Below are 10,597 nucleotides of genomic sequence, written 5' to 3'. Positions count from 1 at the left end.
GTTTTTTGTTTCAAAACATCTTCAGCCCTAGAAGGGAAGACTCCCCTTTCTGGAAAGAAAAGGGTTCTGGGAACTGACAGATTTCCTTCTCTTTAGGAAAGCTTTTCCCTAGACCAATACTGGGTATATGAAGGGCCTGCCTTCCTAAAGGAACCAACACTTCATCCCCTGGGTTTTAAGAGAGGTGGTAGCTTCTATTCTCCCTTTATGGAAAAGATAAAGAATTTCTGCTCAGGACTTTTACTAAAGTGAGGAACTGGAAACAGAGGGGAAACTCCACAGTCATACGCACAAGGAAGCCATTCCTGGTAAAGCCCATGGAACCAGGTGAACAATACCCAGCAGTGACCCCAAGTTTAGAGAAACACAAGCCAACAGATTATAATCTGTTGAAACCAGAGAGGGGAACAGGCTTAGCAAGAGCAAGAAAATTTATCATCATAAGATCCCGGCAGCCTGTAGTGTAGCAGTGCCCCTCAGTGCATGAATTCTGGCCACATGTTCCCTGTGAGTGCACCCAGTCATCTTACTGAATGTGTACCTATTTGTGGGAGACTCTACCATTGATTTGTGGGATAAATGTTCTATTACTACTTTTCTTACTAGATAATTTCATGAAATGGCCTTTAAGAACTCAGATCCCCTCTACAATACTAAGCATCAAAGGATGTCAAAGCAGAATCAATTATAATAATGATTATTGATAAAATAAAAGTATGCAGCATTATATAGCATTATGAATGCTATTCTAATGATAATGTTAATAATGTTGGTATTGGTCTTAACATTATTATTAGAATAGCATTCATAATCATTAAAATGATGGTTATGGTGGTAGTGATGATTGTTTATACTAAGAGAAGATACTACAGACACTAGGAGAGGAGTTTGGGAAAAAACCACAGGCCCCAGGAGGGAATAGCCTCAGGAAACTTGGGCCTCTGAGGAATTGCTCAAGAGTTGGACGAACTTTGGAATGGATAGGGCTGAGGAGTGAGAGGCAAGGTTCAGAGATATGAGTTCTCTCTACCCATGGCAAAGAAGAGACACTTATTGGAAGGGAACAGGGACTGGTCCCACACTGGCTTCCAGAGGCATTTTGTCTCCCACAGCCCTCAATAAGGAGGTGGAGGCAGGAGATGCCTGATTCTATATACTCATAGCAGGGTCTTGGCCTCCCCCATGTGGGGTTACAGCCCCTGAGGAATCCAACAGATGGAGACACAGGTTCTCCTTATCTCTGTCTCGGTCTCTCTCCCTTCCCTTCCTCTTTCTGTCCTCCCTCTGAGCTCCTCTCCAAATCTATATGTACATGTCTCTATTTCTCTTTACCCCATATATGTGCATGCACACCCAGTCCTCACCAGAAGCCTCCCAGGACAAGGAAGGCTGGAATTTAGACCTATTTCCTAAATAAAATGAAAGGCTTACACTAGTTTATCTCTACAGTTTCAGCTCTGACATGGTCTGTGCCTCTAAAGTCTCTTACATCTCTGACTTTCTACTTTTTACATTTGTGAAGAGGGCAAGGAGTAAGTGACAAAATTCATTCAGTGCCCACAGACCATCTCCGCATTGAAGCCTCTCAGCCTTTGGCCAGGGAACCTCTAATTTCTCTGCTTGAAAGACTTCAAGTCTTCTGTTTCCTTGATAATTGTAGGGCTAAATACTTGTTGAGGAGAAGCTGTGTCTTTACATGCCTGGAATGTGACACTAGACTTGGCCCAGCCCTCCAAGACTTGGAAGGGCCCCACCTGCAGACAGAACCCGGGGGCTCTGATCCCCTGGGCCCAGCCCCCATCATCCTTTCTACCCCCAGCCACAGCATACACCCTCCCCTCCAGGATTGGAATTTCAGCTTTGCCAGGACCAGGGCAGCAAAGCCTCAGAGAAAAGAGGACAAGAGAATTCTGGGGGAGGGCTACTAGCAAAGGGTGCCCACGGGATAAGGAACAGAAAGATAGATAGATGGAAACCTTCAAAATTCCCACCTGCTCTCCTGGTTTGGAATCCCTCCAATTCTGACAGTTGTGATGTGATGAGACACATACTGGTTTTAAAACCAGAGCACCTAGTTTTGAATCCCAACTCCATGCTGAAAGTACCTGTATGACCTTGAACAAATCTGAATCCAATTTTTCCTGAGTCCTCCATGCACATCCTAATGTGATCATACTGGGAAGAAAGAGAGAAGGAGACTGGAGATCTGGGTTCAGGACACTCAAAGTCTGTGAAAGACAGAGAAGCAGGAGGCCCAAACCTCGTCCTGAAGTGGCTCACACTCACAAGGAGTTTCAGAAATATGAGGCAGATAACAATATGAAACAGTGCATAAATCAAAACTAGACTGTGTGATCCGGACTTCAAAATCTGGCCTCAAAGGAGACCACAGTTGGTAGAAAAGTACTGCAAAGAGGTGGAACTTGACATTAGCTTCATCTCTCTAAGGGCAGGATCTGTGGTCATAACTATTTTTGTGTCTCTAGGTCTGAGCATATAGTAAAGATTTAATAGATGTGTTCAATTGAAAGGAAGAGGATTGAAAAGGAAGTAAGATTTAGGACGGAGGAGCAGAGGGAGCTGCACATTACCAGAAGCAGCAATAGGGTAAGCAAAGGTGAGCCTGGATAAAGAGGAGGAGCTGGGCCAGGTAGATTGCATGGTATCTATTGGGGATGCCAGTGGGTTGGGAGGCAGGGAAGTTAGGCATAGGATGGTAAGAATGGAGGAGTGGGAAGATTGCTGAAATCAGGTCTATCTCTGCTACCAAGTTGCTGTGTGGCCTTAGACAAGTTATCTCCCCTCTCTGGGCCTTGGTTTTTTTATTTCCTCCAGAGCTCTGATAGCCCCTCCTCTACCCTACACAAAGTGTAGACTCCCCATCATTTCATTATCCAGATCCCTGTTCTCTTCTCTCTGCTACCCAATACCCTGGTATCTTCTTGTCTTATCTCCTGCCCCAACCCTGTCTATGAGGTAAGCAAGGACCAAGGCAGGAGGTTTAAAAAAAAAAAAAAAGAACCTTTTGGTCAATACCACTGTTTGCCACCAACTTTGGCAAAAGATCGGGGTAAGGCAGAGACTTTAACTTTTACCTTTGCAACTTTTACCTTTGCAACTTTTACCTCAGGTCTCTCAGATTACTCGTACATTTTAGTTTTACACCTTCTCATAATCCTATCAGGGGATGTTATTGGCAGGCAATGAAACACTGGAAATGGAAGTGATCGTAGCAATCATTTTGTCGAATCTTCATTTTATAAATGAGAGTAACCAAAATTTTTTAAAAAGTCACCTAAGAAAGCAGCGACCAAGGCTAGGATTTGAAATGTTGCTTTCTGATTTCAAATCTAGTGTTTTTCCCACTAAACTTTGCATGCCCTCTGTTCTGGGACATTAGTAGCATGAGCTCGGCATGTGGGGCCCAGCCTTATATCCATCTACACTTTGACCTCTAAGGATGGCAATCTTTCTTTTCTTTTTATTCCCCCCACCTCCACCTCTCCACACGCACAGAATGATTAAAGTCCCTGAGTCACTCATCCACCTAGTAAAATATCTTCCCCCTGAGAAAGTAGATTCCTGCGTAATAAAACAAGTCCCCACCCAGCCAAGGAGAAGTCTGGGTTGGGACATGTCTCCCATTCCAAACAACTTAGATTAAAAAACAGATGTAAAGGAAAGGGGCAGAGATGGTGAGGGAAAGGGAGAAAAGGGTGGAAGGCAGTGTTTATCCTTTACTTCTCTAAAGTACCAGTCCAATCAGCACATCCTTGGATGGCCTTGGAAGGATGGAGTTGGGCTACTACTTGGAAACAGGGTGACCCTGGTTACTGAAACTGAAATCCTGACTGTCATTGACCCAGGGGCAAAGACTGTGTGACCTAGACCCAGCTTTGAAAGGAAAAAAATAATAGGACCTTTGTCTTTGTGTTTCTTCCTGTGGAGCATGTTGCAGCTGGTACAACATCTACCTTAAGCCACAGTTATTATTCCTGGATAGTTCTCCTGCCAATTCCCCTCCCACCCCACCCCACAACCCTTTGCCCCTGGCTCTGGGCCCCAGGTCTTGGCCTGGACGGGTCCTAGGCCTCCTTTCTTTTTTCAGTACTTGGCTGGAACAGTGGAGGGCTCATATTTTTGTTGTGACTGCTTGCAAACATGGTTTAGGTTGGTGTGAGGAGGGACCTAGCCCCATTCCTTCTCCCCCCCCACCCCCCAAAAAATCTTGAAATTCAGGCTTTAACTGCCTTCCTCCAGTAACAGAAAGAGTAAGAAAAGGGTAGGACAAGAGCATAGCCGGAATCCCAGAATAGAGGGGCCATGGGTTTAGCTCAGGTTCTGTGCTCTGGGAAAGCACCTTTAAAAATAAGCCCCAGAAACTGTTGTGTGGTTTCCTTCTAAGGAAGATTCCTCAGGAAGTTAGTCCTTTCTCCGTAGAGAAAATTTCCCTCTCTTACAGGGACTCAGAATCACCTCATCCCTGATTCCTAAGAAGCGTGAGACATCTCTCCAGATAGGCTGTGATGTCCTGGAGAAGAAGAGGCAGTGCCAACTCTAAGGGAAGCTTAATGTGCCATGTAAAGAATGGGATACCCTGTGTCAGGGGAACCTGGAGGGTTTCTCATGGCATAACAACTAGTCTTGATCATGGGGAGAGTGAAAGAATTAGAAACATAGCAAGGGGAACTTCTATTTGGAGATGATGGAGAGGCAGCGTATAGTGCATTGATCACGAAGTAAGTAAAAGCTTGGGCTCAAGTGCTGGTTCTGACACTTGCTAAATGTATGATCTCAGGAAAGTCAGCCCCTTTCTCCGAGCCTTAGCTTACAGAGTTGAGTAGTTCTGTCTGCTTTGAAATAGACAATATCACCACCTCAACAACATCAAACCATGATTTTTGTTTCTTTTTTGGTCTTTTTGCTCCCCAACATAGCCTAAAATTTTTCTTTTTAAAAAGCTCTTTTGTTGGTTCTACCCTTTACAGACTGCCTCATCCTGCAGTTTAGCATTTCTGAACCAGGACACTCATTCACACTCTTAACACTTGCCCTTATTTTCATCTTTTAAATACAGGATTATTGGGATTAAAAGCCAGTTTTTTTTTAACAAAACTCCAAGTCCATTACTCTTTCCCATATGTCCTTCAAAATATAAATTTGAACCTCTTCACCCACTACCTCAAAACAATAAGAAGCATATCAAATAAAGTAACTAAAAGAACAGCCAGAAGAAAGGAAAGCACTTCTCTAGAGGGTAAAGCCTTCTGAAATAACAACAGAAGGTTAACTACACTCATCACCCTCCTCCAGACACAGTGACCTGATAAGGCCTATATTTCATTTTTTGGCCGTGGAAGTTTCTATCTTTTCCCTTTCAAAAATGACTAAGTCTGATCCTTCACACTCACTAATAGAGGAAGACCATCGAACTCACAGGGGCCCAAAATGTTTAAAGCGGGCAATTAAGAGTGAGAGGAGACAGTAAGGAAGGCAAACATGGCCAGAAGGAAAAGAAATTATCTGATGGAAAAGGAAAGCTACAAACCTAGCTGCAGTTATCTCAGTGAGAGGTTTCCACATAACAGAGATTCAGATATATCTCCACGGCCTCAATTCAAGGAAGTCATTGAAAACTCCTAGCCTTTGTGATCTGGACAAGAGAAAATAAGACACAGTACATAAGAGGGAGATTAGTTATAAGAGTCTAATACAAAGTCATCTGAAACAGATGAAAATGAGTGGAAATGAAGAAGGCCAAGAGAGAAAGGTTGAATGTAAGACCAGTCCCAAAATATAAAAACCTGCAATGAAACTCATGAAGAAAGAAAAATGAGCAAATAATCTAGATAGGAATGCAACCTAACATTTGAATGTTATTCAATGACAGATAGTAACCTCCAAAGCCCCAATGAAAAAGAAAGCAAAACAATTTCTGCAGTTCTTCAGAACCTATCTCAGCCCTCATCCCCAGAAATAAGGGAGCAACAGTAAGAAACTACAGAATGGTTCAGTAAATAAATACATTATCTAAAAGGAGAAATACAGATGGAAATGAGAGCAGGATTCAGAGTTCTAAAAGATGAAATGCATACAACAACAAAAAAGGGTAAACAATTTAGAACAGCTGAAAGGGAATCTCTCAAAAATAGTAGGGACTCTAAAGGAGAGTCTCTAAAAGAGAAATGAGTATTGGAATGCAAAAATAGAGAGGTAGAAGAAAATTTGAAAAAATGGGATCATAAGACAAGGATATTAGAAGAACACATAAGTTCTAGACAAGGCAAGGCAACTGATCTTAAAGATTACATGTTTAGATAATTGGAGATCATAAGATAATTGGAGAATCATAGGTCTCTCAGGGGGAAAAAAAAAGAATGAAAAAGCCTGAATACCATAGTTAAAGGAAAAGAAAAAGAAATTGACCAAAAATATTTGAAAGAGAGGGCAAAATAAAAGTAAAGAGTGATAAAACCAGTTTGTCAACAAACTGCAATAAAAACTTCAAGTGTAAATCAGTACAAAATTGAGTGGTTAAACTTCAGAATTTGAACAACTAAGCTTAAACTTTAGCTTTAGGAAGCTAAAAGAAAGGTCTTCAGCTATTATGGAAAATAAATATGAATAACCCAGGCTTAATTATGATTGCTGAGAAATCAAAGGAAAGAGTTGATTTGAGATTCGAAAAAGCAAAGAGATCAAGTTGCATCCATAGTTAAAACATTTTTCAGAGTTGAACTTTTTAACATCGGTGGGAAAAGATCAATTTTTTTTAACAAAAGGGAAAAAATTAATTATTTCTTCAAAATAAACAAGATGCTTGCAGTATATTCAACACAGAGATACTTCAAACAAGAGAAACAGAAGTAAATAAGTACAGACAATTTCTATTACAAAATAGTAAAACACATAAAATCAATTAACAAAGAAAAAAGGAGAGAAAACACAGCAAATATAGATATTTGGATAGGGAACTGAGATAAACGTAACCCATTCCCCAATAGATAGTATAGTCAAAGGATATTAATAAACAGTTCTCAAAACGAGAATTATGATCACTGTTAATGATCACATAAAACATGCTACAAACCACTAATATTAAAATAATCATAAATTAAAAGAACTCTGAGGTTTCACCTCAAACTTTGAAGATTGGCAAAGATGGTGAAAAATAAGAAGTCAGTATTGGAAGGCCTATGGAAAAACAGAAACACTTCAGGTAGGAGGACGGAAGAAAAGGATGTCTAAGCTTAAGCCCACTTTCCCCTGGACTCCATGTGTACTAATAGAAAAGTATGTACAGGCTTTTTTGGGGGGGGCAGGGGTATTTTTTTTAATCAATTGTTCTTACTGAAACACCTTAGTAAATATTTCCATTCTAAATGCTACTTATGGCTGGTTGAATAAAATTATTCTTAACTGGTAATTTCTGGGGGAAGCACAGATGTGAGGGCCTTAGCAAATATCATTAGAGAATCATCCCCTTATGTTCTCAGAGGTATCCCTAGAACAATGAGGGGGATAGCCTGGCCCTATGGCCAGAAAGTCAGAGTTTGGTTAAGGATCCTCAGGGCTTTATATGGGATATACTGGTTCCTCTAATTTGTTTGTGATATGACCTTTTACTTCTAAGTCATGTATCTATTTGGATTATCTTTACCCAATTTCTGCCAGACTGATTTCCAGACTTCCCAAAAGTCCTCACCCCAGCAGCTAGAACCTTTGAATGTATATTAGATTATCTTCATTCACCTTCATATATTATATACCTAATATATTGTACTGATTGACCCAAATTTTTAACCAGCACCAAACCATAATGATGATTACTACTTTGTAATATAGTTTGAGATTTGCTACAGCTAGATTCCTGAACTTTTTTTTCTTATTTCCCTTAAAATTCTTAACTTTTTGTTCCTTTGCATAATTTTGTTCTTATTTTTCTAGTTCAACAAAATAACCTTTTCATAGTTTAATTGGTATAACAATGAATAAGTAAATTGATTTAGGTAGCATTATCATGTTTATTATATTTTCTTAAATGATTAACATTTTTCCAATTACACATGCCTATGTTTATTTCCTTTAAAACAGTTTTGTAGTTATAGTCATATGCTTCCCATATCTTATTAAGAAGACTGCCAAATATTTCATATATTCTGTAGTTATTTTAGATGGAAGTTCTCACTATCTTTTCTTGTTTGGCTTTGTTGATAAGTACAGAAATGCTGGTAATTTGTGGAGATTTATTTTTTATCTTGCAACTTTGCTGAAATTAATGTTTTAATTAATTTTAGTTAACACTTCAATATTCTCTAAGTAAATCAACATATCATCTGCAAAAATGATAGTTTTGTTTTCTTTTTTACCTATGCTTATTCCCTCACTTTATTTTCTTGTCTTATTGCCATAACTAGGATTCTCTCACTATATCACAGTGGTGATAATGGGCATATCTTTGCCTTACCCTTGATGTTACTGAAAAGGTCTCTAGTTGATCCCCATTATGTATAATGCTGGCTCTTAGAAGTTTAGATAATTATTTGTAACATTAACAAAAGGCATATTTATTCCTAAATTTGCTGTATTAATGAGTATTGTATTTTGTCAAAAAAAAATTTTTTTTGCACTTATTTCTCCTTGATATGTTTTCCAGGCCAGTTTTTTTTTTTTTAATTATATGAGATACATTATATTTTCTTCTTTTTTTCAGGTTTTTGGTTTTGTTTTAATATTTGTCATAGTGTCATGGAGCCATTAATTTCTGTTTGGTCCATTCTAATTTTTAAGAAGTCTGTTATTTGAGAAAGGTTTTGTACCTTTTGTACTTGACTGTTCTTCTTTTTCCAAGTTTTTGTAAAATCTTATTTCACCCCCCCCATTCTTTCCTCTAAAGTTCTTATTTCACTTTTAATGTCATTGTTAAAAATACTTGTTTCATTTTTTTTTAGGAATTCTAGTTGACTTTTTGACTGTGTTTTTCTTAAGGTTTTGCTTATAAATGTTGCATCATTATTCTCTTCTTGTTTTGAATCTTGAGAGTCCCTGGTTCCAAAAATAGCTGTTTATCTTTACTGTCTTTTTTTTTTATTTTTTGCTCACTCATTCTTCCACCTGTATCTCCTGAATTAGGGCTTTGTGTTCAACCCAGGTTCTGTGCAGCTCTGGAGGGAATGTTGGGACCTTGTGTAGTACTGATTTTTCTTGGCATCCTTTCACTATTTTATCCAGATATTGACCGCTTTTTACCCCCAGGGGTCTCAGGGATCATTCCAGATAGCTGCAAACTTTCAGCACACCCTAACATAGTGTGATTGCAAAACAACACTTACTTGTGAAATTTATACTGCAGGAAAGTCAATTTGATGATAATTATTATCATTTGAATCACAAGTAATGTCAATCTGCTTTATACAGTTCCTGTGCCATCAAAAGCTAAAACAAGAAGCGAGGTTTTTATTCTCACACAAATTTGCAGTGAATGTTTGCCAAGCTCAAACTACAGTTCCAGCAGCTTTTTTTGATGCAACTGCAAAAGAAATTCCTATAATTCAAAATCCACTTAACTGTGCAATTGAAGCACTTCCAACTAATTTTCAAATGGAAGTGAATAATCTGCAATGTAATAACATTCTAAAACGTAAATATCAAGAGAAAAATTCAATAGAATTCTATAAATGTCTTTTGCATGATAAATATGTTCAACAAAACCATATGCTCATAGACTGATATAAGTATCTGGCAGTACCTATATGTGTGAAAAGACATTTTCAAAGATGAAATACATAAAACTTCATTACAGATCAGCATTAACAGATGAACATTTACAATTGATTTTGATGCTAGGAAATGCTAACTTTGAACCCCAATTAATAATCTGAATTATATATATATATTTATATATAAGTTACATATAAAATATATATTATATCTTATATATTATTATATATTATATTTATTATAAAATCAATAATTTGAACCCCAAATTTCATCAACTGTTACACCAAAAACAAAAAATTCTATTTCTCAATTATTGCTATTATTATATTTTTAATTTCATCAATAAAACTGTGGAAATTTGTTTTTACCCTTATTGTGTAAGACTGTACCTACATAGTATCTATAATTTTGCCTCTTGCTCCACAAAGCTGAAAATATTTACCATACGACCCATTACAGAAAAAAAAAATTTGCTGCTGCCTGGCATAAATAAACCTAAAATAATGGGTCTTTCTCAGAATTTAAGGCTAGAGCTTTCAGTGGTCACCCAATAAAATCATGGGGTGATTTGGGTTAAGAATTCTACTTAAGTATCCAAATTCAGAAAACAATGTACTGCTGTTAAGACAAAATACTGCAGAAACTTATAAGGACAGCATACCAAAATGCCTAAGGTTTTAGGAGAGGGAAAAATTAGGGGGTGAACTGGCAATTGTTTAGAAAAGCAGGCAACCAGACATTACAGCTATATTTCTGCAGCTGGCATCCCACATTCAAGTTGTGTGGTGGTATACTGTGTGCTGTCCATGTAGGCCATGTGTGTCTACGTGAGTCTGTCTTAATATGACTCTCAGGTGGGCAAGAATAGCTATCCCTA

This window comes from Vombatus ursinus, unplaced genomic scaffold, assembly GCF_900497805.2.
Source record: "Vombatus ursinus unplaced genomic scaffold, bare-nosed wombat genome assembly UNPS02007284.1, whole genome shotgun sequence".
NCBI classification, from domain to species: domain Eukaryota; kingdom Metazoa; phylum Chordata; class Mammalia; order Diprotodontia; family Vombatidae; genus Vombatus; species Vombatus ursinus.
This window is presented reverse-complemented; position numbering follows the sequence as displayed.